This window comes from Triticum aestivum, chromosome 4B (genome assembly GCF_018294505.1).
Source record: "Triticum aestivum cultivar Chinese Spring chromosome 4B, IWGSC CS RefSeq v2.1, whole genome shotgun sequence".
In the NCBI taxonomy this organism is placed as follows: domain Eukaryota; kingdom Viridiplantae; phylum Streptophyta; class Magnoliopsida; order Poales; family Poaceae; genus Triticum; species Triticum aestivum.
The window spans coordinates 520,805,433-520,818,999 of NC_057804.1; positions in this window are offsets into that span (position 1 = coordinate 520,805,433).

A 13,567-nucleotide genomic window follows, 5' to 3' on the forward strand; every position below is an offset into this window, starting at 1 on the left:
CCAAAAAAGGATGTGATGAATGAAATATATGTGATGTATGAGATTGATCATATTCTTGTAATAGGAATCACGACTTGCATGTCGATGAGTATGACAACCGGCAGGAGCCATAGGAGTTGTGTTTATTTATTGTATTACATGCGTGTCACTGAATAACGCCATGTAATTACTTTACTTCTTTGCTAAACCGTTAGCCATAGTTGTAGAAGTAATAGTTGGCGAACAACTTCATCGAGACACGATGATGGAGATCATGATGATGAATATCATGGTGTCATGCCGGTGACGAAGATGATCATGGCGCCCCGAAGATGGAGACCAAAGGAGCAATATGATATTGGCCATATCATGTCACTATTTGATTGCATGTGATGTTTATCATGTTTTTGCATCTTATTTGCTTAGAATGACGGTAGTAAATAAGATGATCCCTCATAACAATTTCAAGAAAGTGTTCCCCCTAACTGTGCGCCATTGTGAAAGTTCGTTGTTTCGAAGCACCACGTGATGATCGGGTGTGATAGATCCTAACGTTCACATACAACGGGTGTAAGACAGATTTACACATGCAAAACACTTAGGTTGACTTGACGAGCCTGGCATGTACAGACATGGCCTCGGAACACAAGAGACCGAAAGGTCGAACATGAGTCATATAGAAGATACGATCAACATGAAGATGTTCACCGATGATGACTAGTCCGTCTCACGTGATGATCGCACATGGCCTAGTTGACTCGGATCATGGATCACTTAGATGACTAGATGGATGTCTATCTGAGTGGGAGTTCATTAAATAATTTGATTAGATGAACTTAATTATCATGAACTTAGTCTAAAACTTTTGCAATATGTCTTGTAGATCAAATGGCCCACGCTAATGTTGCCCTCAACTTCAACGCGTTCCTAGAGAAAACCAAGCTGAAAGGCGATGGCAACAACTATACGGACTGGGTCCAGAACTTGAGGATCATCCTCATAGCTGCCAAAAGAGCATATGTCCTAGATGCACCGCTAGGTGAAGCACCCGTTTTCCCACCAACTCAAGACGTTATGAACGCCTGGCAGTCGCGCAGTGATGATTACTCCCTGGTTCAGTGCGGCATGCTTTACAGCTTAGAACCGGGGCTCCAAAAGCGTTTTGAGCAGCACGGAGCATATGAGATGTTCCAAGAGCTGAAAATGGTTTTCCAAGCTCATGCCCGGGTCGAGAGATATGAAGTCTCCGACAAGTTCTACTGTTGTAAGATGGAGGAGAATAGTTCTATCAGCGAGCACATACTCAAAATGTCTGGGTTGCACAACCGCTTATCTCAGCTGGGAGTTAACCTCCCGGATGACGCGGTCATTGATAGAATCCTTCAGTCGCTCCCACCTAGCTACAAGAGCTTTGTGTTGAACTACAATATGCAGGGGATGGTGAAAACTATTCCTGAGGTATTTTCAATGCGGAAATCAGTGGAGGTAGAAATCAAAAAGGAACATCAAGTGTTGATGGTTAATAAAAACACTAGTTTCAAGAAAGGCAAGGGTAAAAAGAACTTCCAGAAGGAAGGCAAGGGAGTTTCCGCGCTCGGTAAGCCAGTTGCCGGGAAGAAGCCAAAGCATGGACCCACACCTGAGACTGAGTGCTTTGATTGCAAGGGAAGCGGACACTGGAAGCGGAACTGCCCCAAGTACTTAGCGGACAAGAGGCCGGCAACACTAAAGGTATATGTGATATACATGTAATTGGTGTGTACCTTACAAGTACTCGTAGTAGCTCCTGGGTATTTGATACCGGTGCGGTTGCTCATATTTGTAACTCAAAACAGGAGCTGCGGAATAAACGGAGACTGGCGAAGGACGAGGTGACGATGCGCGTCGGGAATGGTTCCAAGGTCGATGTGATCGCCGTCGGCACGCTACCTCTACATTTACCTACGGGATTAGTTTTAAACCTCAATAATTGTTATTTAGTGCCAGCTTTGAGCATGAACATTGTATCTGGATCTTGTTTAATACGAGATGGCTACTCATTTAAATCCGAGAATAATGGTTGTTCTATTTATATGAGAGATATGTTTAATGGTCATGCCCCGCTGGTCAATGGTTTATTCTTAATGAATCTCGAACATGATGTTACACATATTCATAGTGTGAATACCAAAAATGTAAGATTGATAATGATAGTCCCACATATCTATGGCACTGCCGCCTTGTTTACATTGGTGTCAAACGCATGAAGAAGCTCCATACAGATGGACTTTTGGAGTCTCTTGATTTTGAATCATTTGACACGCGCAAACCATGCCTCATGGGTAAAATGACCAAGACTTCGTTCTCCGGAACAATGGAGCGAGCAACCATCTTATTGGAAATTATACATACTAATGTGTGCGGTCCAATGAGCGTTGAGGCTCGCGGTGGCTACCATTATGTTCTCACCCTCACTGATGACTTGAGTAGATATGGGTATGTTTACTTGATGAAACACAAGTCTGAGACCTTTGAAAAGTTCAAGGAATTTCAGAATGAGGTAGAGAATCAACGTGACAGAAAAATAAAGTTCTTATGATCAGATCGTGGGGGAGAATATTGAAGTCACAAGTTTGGCTTAAGGAAATGTGGAATTGTTTCACAACTCACGTCGCCTGGAACACCTCAGCGAAACGGTGTGTCCGAACGTCGTAATCGCACTCTATTGGATATGGTGCGGTCTATGATGTCTCTTATCGATTTACCGCTATCATTTTGGGGATACGCTTTAGAGACAGCTACATTCACTTTAAATAGGGCACCGTCTAAATCCGTTGAAACGACACCGTATGAATTATGGTTTGGAAAGAATCCTAAGTTGTCGTTTCTAAAAGTTTGGGGATGCGATGCTTATGTCAAGAAACTTCAACCTGAAAAGCTCGAACCCAAGTCGGAAAAATGCGTCTTCATAGGATACCCTAAGGAAACCATTGGGTATACCTTCTACCTAAGATCTGAAGGCAAGATTTTCGGTGCCAAGAATGGGTCCTTTCTGGAGAAAGAGTTTCTCTCGAAAGAAGTAAGTGGGAGGAAGGTGGAACTTGATGAAGTACTACCTCTTGAACCAGTAAGTAGCGCAACTCAGGAAGATGTTCCCGTGGTGCCTACACCGACTAGAGAGGAAGTTAATGACGATGATCAAGGTACTTCGGATCAAGTTACTACTGAACTTCGTAGGTCCACAAGGACACGTTCCACACCAGAATGGTATGGCAACCCTGTCCTAGAAATCATGTTGTTAGACAACAGTGAACCTTCGAACTATGAAGAAGCCATGGCGGGCCCAGATTCCAACAAATGGCTAGAAGCCATGCAATCTGAGATAGGATCCATATATGAAAACAAAGTATAGACTTTGACAGACTTTCCTGATGATCAGCGAGCGATAGAAAACAAATGGATCTTTAAGAAGAAGACGGACGCGGATGGTAATGTTACCATCTATAAAGCTCGACTTGTCGCTAAGGGTTATTGGCAAGTTCAAGGGTTGACTACGATGAGACTTTCTCTCCCGTAGCAAAGCTGAAGTCCGTCCGAATCATGTTAGCAATTGCCGCATACTATGATTATGAGATATGGCAAATGGACGTCAAAACGGCATTCCTTAACGGCTATCTTAAGGAAGAACTGTATATGATGTAGCCGGAAGGTTTTGTCGATCCTAAGAATGCTAACAAGGTATGCAAGCTCCATCGATCCATTTATGGGCTGGTGCAAGCATCTCGGAGTTGGAACATTCGCTTTGATGAGATGATCAAAGCGTTTGGGTTTATGCAGACTTATGGAGAAGCCTGCGTTTACAAGAAAGTGAGTGGGAGCTGTGTAGCATTTCTCATATTATATGTGGATGACATACTTTTGATGGGAAATGATATAGAACTTTTGGGCAGCATAAAGGCCTACTTGAATAACTGTTTTTCAATGAAGGACCTTGGAGAAGCTTCTTATATATTAGGCATCAAGATCTATAGAGATGGATCGAGATGCCTCATAGGTCTTTCACAAAGCACATACCTTGACAAGATATTGAAAAAGTTCAATATGGACCAGTCCAAGAAGGGGTTCTTGCCTGTGTTGCAAGGTGTGAAATTGAGCTCAGCACAATCCCCGACGTTGGCAGAAGATAAAGAAAAGATGAGTGTCATCCCCTATGCCTCGGCCATAGGGTCTATTATGTATGCCATGCTGTCTACCAGGCCTGATGTAAACCTTGCCGTAAGTTTGGTTGCAAGACACCAAAGTAATCCCGGCATGGAACACTAGACAGCGGTCAAGAATATCCTGAAGTACCTGAAAAGGACTAAGGATATGTTTCTCGTTTATGGAGGTGACGAAGAGCTCGTCGTAAAGGGTTACGTCGATGCTAGCTTCAACACAGATCTGGATGACTCTAAGTCACAAACCGGATACATGTATATTTTGAATGGTGGGGAAGTAAGCTGGTGCAACAGCAAGCAGAGCGTCGTGGCGGGATCTACATGTGAAGCGGAGTACATGGCAGAAAATGGGCTTTTCATCCTGGGCGAGCCGGAGACGCAGCTGCATGACATTCTTTGGGCCGTCCATGACGGAAAAAACTGTGGTAGAAGCGAGGGGGAGGAAAATTTCGGGGAGTTGTCGGTTATGGTGGGAGGTCGGGGGCCGAGCAATGCGCGTTTCTCTCGTACATGTACGCGCGTGTGTGTGAGGCGTTGGCTCTAACTGAACCCGAGCAAGGCGTTGGGCTCTAACTGAACCCGAGAGATTGCATTGCAGGCTACGCGTTACTGAACCCGAGTGATAGATCGATGGCTGTTAACTGAACCCGATGGAGCGATTCCTTCGCTACTGCTGCTAACTGAAGCCGATCGATTGGATGAACCGTGAGCGTTGCGGGGGGGCTTTGGATGAACAGTGAGCGGTGGCATTGCCTCTGGATGAACAGGACCCCGTGGTGTGGAGGGCTGGATGAACAGTACATGGTGGAGGGGTGGCCGTGGAGGGGTGGTTGAACAGGACCCCGTGGTGTGGAGGGCTGGATGAACAGTAGATGGTGGATGGCTGGATGAATAGTAGAAGGTGGAGGGGAGGTTGAACAGTAGCCGGTGGAGTAGCGCGCGATGGAGGCTGGATGAACAGGAGCCCGTGGAGGCTGGAGGAGGTCGACGGTAGCACGTGGAGGCTGGAGGAGGTCGACGGTGGAGATGAACAGTATCCCATGGAGTCCCGTTTTGTGGTACGCCACACCCCTCCCGATGAACAGGACCCCCGTTTCGACCGTAGCGCTCCAACACAAGTCCGTTTCGTCGTTTTGCGGTATGCCACACCCCTCCCGATGAACAGGACCCCCGTTTCGACCGTAGCGCTCCAACACAAGTCCGTTTCGTCCGTTTTGTAGTACGCCACACCCCTCCCGATCAACAGGACCCCCGTTTCGACCATAGGAGGTCTGTTTCCTCCGTTTTGCGGTACGCCACACCCCTCCTGATAAACAGGACCCTGTTCCGAATGTAGGAGGTCCGTTTCCTCTGTTGTGCGGTACGCCAGGCTTCGTTTCCATCGCATGTTCCGTCCAAGCCCTCCCGATGAACACGACCACGCATTCCGTTCCGACCCATCCGGTTGGCTCCCCATGAACACGACGACGATGCTGTTTCTCCATTCCGACCCAGCCATGTACGTATGCGCGAGTAGGCGTTCGAGACCCTGCCCGTATGTATGTACGTGGTCGTATTTTCTTTCTTGCACCCTCGCCGCTGTAAGTACGTGTACATGCTACGTGCGCGTCTCTACTACGACACATGCGCGCCTCTACATCCACCAGTATATATGTACGTACACGTTCGCGACCATAATGACAATGCTACGTACGCTTCGACCAGGTGGGTCCCGACTGTCACGCACTTCCTTGCGTGCGAAGATGTAGCTGGTGGGTCCTAGCAGTAAGGGGGGCGAATCGTTTTTTTTTCGGACGCACTTCCTTGCATGCGAAGATGTAGCTGGTGGGTCCCAGCAGTCAGGGGGGCGAATGGTTTTTTTTGCCCGAACGCACTTCCTTGCGTGCGAAGATGTAGCTGGTGGGTCCCAACAGTCAAGGGGGTGAATCGTTTTTTTACCCGGACGCACTTCCTTGCGTGCGAAGGTGTAGCTGGTGGGTCCCAGCAGTCAGGGGGGAAACATTTTTTCACGAAATATGGTGGCCCGTCCGGTGGGTCCCCGTTGTCAGGTGGAGGAATAATTATTTTGCGCATAATAAGGAGGCACTTCCTCGCTGCAGTCGTGGACCCAGCTGTCAGCCTCTCCACGTACAGTCCACGTCCGATGGAAGACATTCCTTGACCATGTTTACCATGCCGCGCCGAGAGCACCAGGGCAGTGGACGACGGCGAGGCCTAGGAAGGGGACAACGCAGAGCCGGGGAAGACGCGGCAGTGGATGCCCACGCATAGAGGAGTACGAGGGTTCACTGGTTCCCTGCGGTGTGAGGCTGCCATCGCCGCAGAATAACGGGGGGTGTGGGTGAGTAGAGGGATGGCCTGGCCAGCGGTGGGAGTAGTAGGGGGCGGTGAGGCCTCCGCCGCATCGTAGTCGGCCACGGGAGGCAGGAGCACGAGGCACGACCGGCGCTGGTTTGGGCGGCTGGAGCAAGAAGACCAGTGGTTGAAGAAGCACTACGGCCGTTGGATGGACATCATACGGTCACTGGAGCTAGAATCGTGCATATTAACTAAGTTGACAAAGCCCTCCGTCCCTGTCAACTTAGTAGGCCCACAAGTCAGCCTGCCACTATACTGGGTCCCAGCTAACAGGGGGAGTATTCTTTTTTTGTGTGTGTAATAAGGAGGCACTTCCTTGCGTACGAAGATATAGCTGGTGGGTCCGAGCTATTAGAGCCAGCCGCGGGGAGGAGAGAGCAGGCAGTCCCGCCGGTGCTTGTTTGAGCGGCTGGAGTAGGAAGAGCAGAGATTGAAGAAGCACGACGGCCGTTGGATGGCCATCTGCTTGTGCGTCAACCTTTTTTAGGAAAGCCTCAAATCTGTAGAAAACAGCATACAGCCCATCTGCCATTATTTTTAATAATTTACAGCCCATTTGCTAATTCTTAAGGTTTTTTTGGAGCCCATATTCTTTTTGTTAGCATTATAGCCCATATTGTGGCCACGGTTAAAAACTTATACGAAATTTTGCATATTTCAGTGCGGTCCGAACTGTTTTTAATCCCAAAATTTCGACTCACATTCAAGCTGATTTTAAAAATAAATGTATATCAATATAAAATCCAACAAATTCTCCACGCATAAAAATTAATGTAATTTAAAATCTTGAAATGAAAAAAAAGATATTTGAAACTAATTGCCGGTTTGATGTGTTTTAAAAATGTACAACCCATTTCTCATTACTGATGGGCCATTTTCTCGGCCAGCCGAATGAAAGCTCTCCTCATCTTGAAAGATTTGCAGCCCAACAGACCTGACAAAGCGACTTACTTGGCAAATCACAAAAAAACTGGGATGTGGTCATGGACCCAGCTGTCAGCCTCTCCACGTACAGTACTCTTCAGATGGAATGTCGTTGACCACATTGACCACGCCGCGCCGAGAGCACCAAGGCGGTGGATGATGGCGAGGCCTAGGAAGGGGATGACGCGGAGCCAGGGAAGACGCGATAGTGGATGCCCACCCGGAGAGGAGTACGAGGGTTCAATGGTTTGGCTGCGATGTGAGGCTGCCGTCGCCGCTGGGCCTGGCTAGCGGTGGGAGTAGTAGGAGGCGATGAGGCCTCAACGACAGCACAGCCGAGCACTGGAGGCAGGAGCAGGCGGTCTCACTGGCACTGGTTTGGGCGGCTGGTGCAAGAAGAGCAACAATTGAAGAAGCAGCAGGACCGTTCGATTCAAATCCAATGGTTACTACTGCTAGAATCATTTGTTGACTAAGTTGACAAGCCCTGCGTACGCGTCAACGTAGTAGGCCCATAGGTCAGCCTCCCAACCGGTGCGCCCCAGATGTTAGTGGGAGGAACCATTTTTTCACGTAATAAGGAGGCAGTTGATTGCGTGCGGTCAGGCCAGCGGAGGGAGTAGGGTGGGCCGGGGAAGCCTGCGCGGCATCACAGCGGGCCACAAGAGGAGGGAGCAGGCAGTCCCGCCAGCGCTAGTTTAGGCAGCTGGAGCGGGAAGATCAGAGATTGAAGAAGCACGGCGGCTAGAATCGTGTGTTCACTGACAAAGCCTTGGTAAACAAGTCAGCCACCTGTTTTCCATTTTTAGAATTGCCGGCCATTTTCTGGTCAGTACCAGGGTCAAAAAATTAACTACATATGTGGGAATTTTTTGCTGGGGAACGAAATATTCTTAATCCAAAAATAAATAGCCATACTAAAACAAAATTAAAAATAAATTAGTACTATGTCATGTTAAATCCAATGAAATACATATAAGATATCAGTGAAGAACAAAATTCAAAAAAACTAATATCCCATTTGCTATAATTTTTTTGGAATTTTCAACCCCTTTTGATATTACTTTTAACAGACATTGACCATAATCTTTGGCCAGGACGGAATGCATCCCTCCTCGTCTTGAAAGATTTGCAGCCCAGTAATTCGGAGAAAACAAATAGGCCTAGCTTGGGTATTCTTCAAAAAGAAATACTGGGCTACCTATTTTCCCAAAGAACTGGTGCATGAGCATTTAGCTTTATTTATTTATTTACTTATTTATGTTTAGGGGGCCATGAGCATGTACCTGGGCCGGATTCATGTGAGAGCCTCCCTTCCAGTTAATTATGGGCTTCTCTATTGGGCCTTCATCAGTGGGCTGCATGTTATCAACAAGTGGAAAATGTGTTCCGTACGAAAAATAGTATGAGCTACGTACGGTACGGGGCACTAAAGGATCAAACCATGCAACGACTTCCAAAACATTGTGTTTGTCGTTCTAACAACACATTTATTCAACCAATAGACGAAACATACTACTGATTGTACATTGAAAACAGCAGCAGCATCAACCAGGGCTGGGGGTGCAACAGAAGCAGTAAGCAGGCCAGAAGAGTGAAGACGCAGCTCTCTCTTCCAAACCAAACATCAGCCATCATTACAAAAGGGCTACCAAAAAAGAACAAGTGTATGCATCAAACTAAATAAAGATCCTACTACACCAAGTGTACGCATCTAACTAACTGGCTCAGTTAGACGTTACTATTTATTAAGCTGTGGAGATTGGCTGACGGCTTGAACCAGATGGGTGCCTGACGGGGGAAACTCCAGCCAGCAGGTCGAAGTCTGATACTTGCGACCCTCTCTCCTACTTTGGGCTGCAGAGCGTGGCGGCACATATCAGGGTATGGTGCATGCAGAGACGCATGGTACGCTGTGTACACATAGTTTTGCCTGATGAACGAAACCGCGCTGCCATCATGATCCTTGCCGTCGGTTATCTCCTGGTTAATCGGATAATTCAGTCCGACAAACAGAGAGCGTGTACCAAGGCTACTTACCAGCCTCCAGTCAAAAATTCCTGAAGGCCCAGAGAAGCTGGGATCCTGCTCAAAGACCTTGCAGTGACTGTGATTGTATTCCGCGAAACAACACGTCCGGTACGTGCGAACGATCATCAATCTTTCGCCGTCGTCTGATCGAGCCAGGAACCACCTGCAACTGCCATGCCGCTTTTCTTTGAAAGGTTCTGGGATTAGGAAGGGTAGGGACACCAGGCGGCCTACAACATCATATCAAGTTGGAGTCAAATAAAAAAGGGCTCTTGATTTAGTCAATCTTAAGAACAGCATGTTATGAGCATGAATATTTTTTCAGTAAATGTTGACAGTAATATAAGCAAGCCATCATGATATCATAGGAAAGTAACATACTGCTGTAACAGCCGTTTGTAGCGATGACTGGAGTAGGCCAGCAATACGTCCAGCCATAGAAGGAGTCGACAGCATAAATGAAGCCCTTGTGTTCAATGGCATCAGAGAACCATGGAGGATGTATGATCCTGCGATGGACGTGCAGATTTATCCACTTACCGCAGTGACCTGTCAGATAGGCGAGACCGCGGTTGAAGAACGCAATTAGCCTGAAATCTTTATAATTCACAGATCTTGTGGGCACTTGGCAGATTACAACCTTGAGCAAATCAAACTTGGTATCATGTTGGCTACTGTAAGATTCCGAGTATTATGGGCCGCGGTGCCAAAGCAGTGCAGTGTTAATTGAAGGAAGGGGGATCAATCACCGGGTGTAGACCTCCACGAGCATCCAGCTGCCGCGACCGTCGACGAGCACCATCCAAGACGTGTTCATGCCGACCCAGTACATACCGTTAATGTAGCTGAGGCTGACGGGGATCGGATCACAGTGAAGGGGGTTAATGCTCGCCACCCTACGATCGTTATGCTGTGTGACATGACGCTTCTGAAGATCAGGTGGCATCATCAAGCAAGGATCTGGCTTAAAAAGCTCCGGCCTGAGGGCTTTGAGTAAATGGTACAGCCCCGACGAGCACGCGGCGAGTGGCATGGTACTGAGATTGTCCACACGCGAAACAATGAGCTTGATTACCTCTATGGGGAGCGAATTCCAGCCACTCTTTCGGCAGACACTGCTCGGTTCTGCCATTATTAGTCCTTGGGTTTCGGACGAGGGGGGGAGACGCCTTAGCGGGTATGGAAGCTTGGACGAGATTATGTGCGGACAAAGATGGAGAAGCAAATATGTGTTGCAGGAAGTGGACAGGTGATGATGACTACAGCATGCTGCTTGACTTACGAGACACATACCAGCTGTGTAGGGTCATATCGATGCCAGACAACTTGCTTGAATGATCACAGTACTGGTACTCCCTACAGTACCTACTGCAGTACTATGCCCTAGCTTGCTAGAGTAGAGTAGTAGAGTAGGACTCTGCTCTACTACTAGCACCGGAGGAGTAGTATATTCTAATCTAAAATAGTTACAAACTTCAATGCCCGATCGTGGAACGACTACGAACCGTGCTCAAAGACCATGTCTACATGGTGTTTGGACTTATATGCAAAAAAATAGCAAGATGCCCGTGCATTGCACGACACACCATCATCACCAACTTGGTTTTTTCTCAACTCCTACTCCTATAAAAGACTCAGTTGGTGATGATGGAGGCCAGGAGGCGTGTTCAGCCGGGCGTGCAGCGGACGGCGCAGCACTATTTGATTTGTTATAAAAAAGTAGTAGAGATAGATACATAGGGAGGAGGACGAGGTAAGGCCTTATCTGTAAATGTGGAGAGAGGTGCGGGTATCTTTTGTAAAATTGTCATAGTTGGCTTTCTATCCGTCAGATATAGATCGGACGGTCTATATTACAAGATGGCAGGCATACCATCATCACCAACTCGGTTTTCTATAAGAGTAGATATATATAGATGAGTAAAATGCATTCGAGGTCATCGAACTTGTGTCGAAAGCTCACTTTGGTCACTGTACTTAAAAATACGGTCAATACGGTCACTATATACGATTACAGGTGATTATACGGTCACTGTCTTACCGTATAGCTTCATATTTTACTTTGTTGACTGGTCAAACATAAACATGACATCACCCTCTCTCTACCTATGTGGATCCAACTAGTCAGTGAAACAAAAAAGAATATGCAGCATCGAAGGAGGTCGAGCCTGCGATCTTCCCGCTGATGCCCACGTACACCAACTACTGCGCCCACACAACTTCATGACAAACATGTGTAGAGCCACGCATGTTTAATTAGCACAGAACGCACTTTACACTCATGCATGCAACACTTTTCCAGCCGTTGTCAGACTACTTAGTGACAGTCGACAGCGGTTGAGGCGCGACATCGTATTGTCGCAGTTCTACGTCAGCGTCGCCATCCTTCTGGTGGTGCATGTCATTGGCGTCGTCGCCATCGTGGTATCCTTTACGCGTCGCCAGTGGCAAGGCGGACGCTGGGCAAAGCCTAAACGTGTGAACCATCGTCGAGCTCATCATGGTGTCCATGATGTCAAGCTAAGGCATGTGCGGCTGCGCGTGCATGCTGATGAGCAGCTGGAACATGGCCATGTTCAAGCGAGGACACCGGGCTCAACTGCCTGTGCCCTAGACGCTGGTCGCCTCATTCCTCACTGTTGGCTGCATGAATATGCATGCGCGTGGAGCTGAAGAAGATGGTTAAGGAGGGAAGGTAGCTGAGAGGATACTATACTAGCTAGTATACCTGCTCTTGTCGGTGTACAAGTGGCGATGGTGCTTGCGCTTGTCGGAGTTCAAGTGGCGATGGTGCCTGGGCTTGTCGGAGTGCAAGTAGCGATGGCGTGCGGCATGGAGTGGAGCGGCGTGCCCTGAGGAATGTGCGCCCATGGCAGAAGACGGCAAACGTCCTATATATGTATAGTTACGTAATATATGTACATACAGAGGTATAAAAACAGAAATCCTCCTACGCACAACTCTTACAAAATCTGACGTAATGTGAGAGGGGGGAAAACTGCCTACAACAGAACTGTTACGGATCGGCTCAAACTACACTAGTACGTAAGACTTTTTGTAGAACTTGCACGTAAGAATAGGATTGCCGTATAAAAATAGCCCCGTGGCAGAGTACAAGAATTGTTGGATGGAGACAGAAAGGGTCAGGAACACAGACGTAGCATGCAGAAGAAGCAGGAAGCCCCGTCCCGCCCACGAACGATAGCATGCATGCCTGCACACACGCAGCGGAGCCATCAAGCATAATAATGTCGCTCTAATTGTCCAAAGCTCGATCCTGTGGTCAGTTGGATAGCAGGTTGGGCGGTGCGGGTGCGTGGTCAATGTTACTACCCCTCCGGGTCGCGTGGGCGGCGACACCGGCCTCATCGGACAGACTTGGACTCTGGGGAGCTGGGACTATCCCGCCAATGTGGACTTGGAAAACCCATGGCATCCGTTCCATCCTTTACCCGCCGACTCGGTGCACGGGGACTCCAAGGAGGTTCACCTGGACATACGCATTATCAAGTGCACTTAGAAAACATGTAGTGTGTGTGTGGGCGCTTATGGCCCGTGTCTTTGCCGCTTTTGATTCTGTAAGCTTGTCGTTAAACTTGAGTGGCTTTCGCCGCAGTCCTTCCTTTGAACTGCTCCTCTCAGTGAGCTGATGTAAGACACTTTGGGTTTCATATCACAAAATGGAACCGGGGAGGAGCCTCCCTGTTCTTCTAAAAAAATACGCATTATCAAGTTAAATGTTGATCATTAGTCTTCGCTCAATGTAATCCGCTGTCTAAGCATGTGGAGACTTCCATGCATGATCTTGCTCTATTGGAGTATCGCGCATGAATAAAAGTGTATCCGTTTATGGTTTAGTCTAGAATCTTCCATGTATGAATTTTTACTACAGTACTGGTGAAAGACTTACGATGAACCATTTCTTACATCTCCTCTGCCCCCTTGCAAGTCATCCTGATTTAATCCCTCCGTCTAGGTGTATAAGGGCATGGTTAATATTACTTAATAGTATAGCCAACTGTTGACTATAAGAAAGTGCCATGTCATCTGTAGCCAACATGTATAACAATCGATACTCA